This window comes from Chinchilla lanigera, unplaced genomic scaffold, assembly GCF_000276665.1.
Source record: "Chinchilla lanigera isolate Chin_1 unplaced genomic scaffold, ChiLan1.0 scaffold00017, whole genome shotgun sequence".
Lineage (NCBI taxonomy): Eukaryota > Metazoa > Chordata > Mammalia > Rodentia > Chinchillidae > Chinchilla > Chinchilla lanigera.
Window position 1 is genome coordinate 20,326,254 of NW_004955418.1, and position 1,615 is coordinate 20,327,868.

A 1,615-nucleotide genomic window follows, 5' to 3' on the forward strand; every position below is an offset into this window, starting at 1 on the left:
TGGAATTACAATGGTGAACTCCTACCATCTTGTCTAGTGAAACTCTGTATTATCGCTAATGTTTTATCGAAGAATTATTTTCTTATTTCCTATAATGGCTTGAGCAATCTTTCATTCTTACATCCAGTAATCTGAGCAATATAGTTGAGGATAGTGATATGCAATGTAACAACCACTGTTGATTCATATTATTTTGTCTTGAGACTCTGTATCACTTTGAATGTTCTTGCTTTGATTTGTTTATGTTTGTGATACTAGTATGCTGCTACTATTCTATTTCTCTGTTTGCTTATTTCTCATTTACTACTCTCTTTAAAATAAAAATAGAAAAAAGAAAAAGTGATGTTTGATTTTATTGAAATTAAAATCTCTGATCACAAAAGACAGAGTTAAGAAAATAAAAAGAAAATATATATATATATATCAGTATTGAATTATGACACCAAATATAAAATAAATATACTGATATAAATGAATCATTCAATAACTAGTCAGAGAAAAAAATAACTAATGGGAGAATACACAAATCTCCCATGCAGAATAATAGAATAATTCCAAATAATGTACGTACATAATTTATCCTTTAAAGCTGGAACTTTATAAAGGGCTACTTTTGTAGGGACGAAGTAGCCTCTCTTTAACTTGGCCCCTTTCTAAGTGGGGGTTACTTTTTTCCAAATAATATAGCAATGAGAAGGCCGGAGAAGGAAACTAACTTCACAGTGAAGAAAGCAAACAGACACCGCCTCAGCCAGGTAACTCCACTGTCCATAGCGCATGTTGGTAGTGCTGAGGGATAAACTCAGGCACAGCAAAGCTGTATGAATTTTACTTGTACATCCAGTGATTCACGAATTAGGCAGCAGAAGACCATCTGTGACTTGGCCCTGGGTACAGCAGCATTTGGAGGAGAAAAGAAGGAGATGCACTTGGGTAAAGTGGAAAGTCCGTAGTTAGAGGTGGGGTGGGGTGGCAGTTTCCGAGTGGTCAGGCATCAGCTCAGTTTTACTGCTTACTCTGGGCTTCATTTTGCTTAAGTAGGAACCAAAGGCACCAGCATTGTCCCAGCTTAGTAGCTTCCTCGTTAACTTCTTAACCAGAGTGTGTCTTCTCACTTTCACACTGTACCTCTGTGAGCTGCCTCCCACAAATGTGCAACACCAATCTTATCAGGAAGAAAACACCCCACTTCTCAGCTACAGGCCACTCTACACGATACTTAGCCAGTGTTCCTCAAAATTGCCAAGATCATTAAAAACCAGGGTGCCTGAGACACAGTCACAGCCAAGAAGAGTCCAAAGAGCCCTGACTACTAAAAATACTGGGCCGGGGATACAGCTCAGGGGCACAAGCACCTGCCTGGCAAGCGCAAGGTCCTGAGTTAGATTCCCAGCACCAAAAAATAAAGAAATAAAAAATAAAAAATTGTAGTGTCTTGAATGAGATTCTGAAACAGAGAGAGCAAATGTAAATAAAAAGTACACTTTAATTAATACTAATTTATCAACATTGCTTAGTTGATTGTAAGAGATGTACCATGATAATATAAGAAATTAAAAACAGAAAATGGGGTATATATATATATATATATATATATATATATATATATATATAT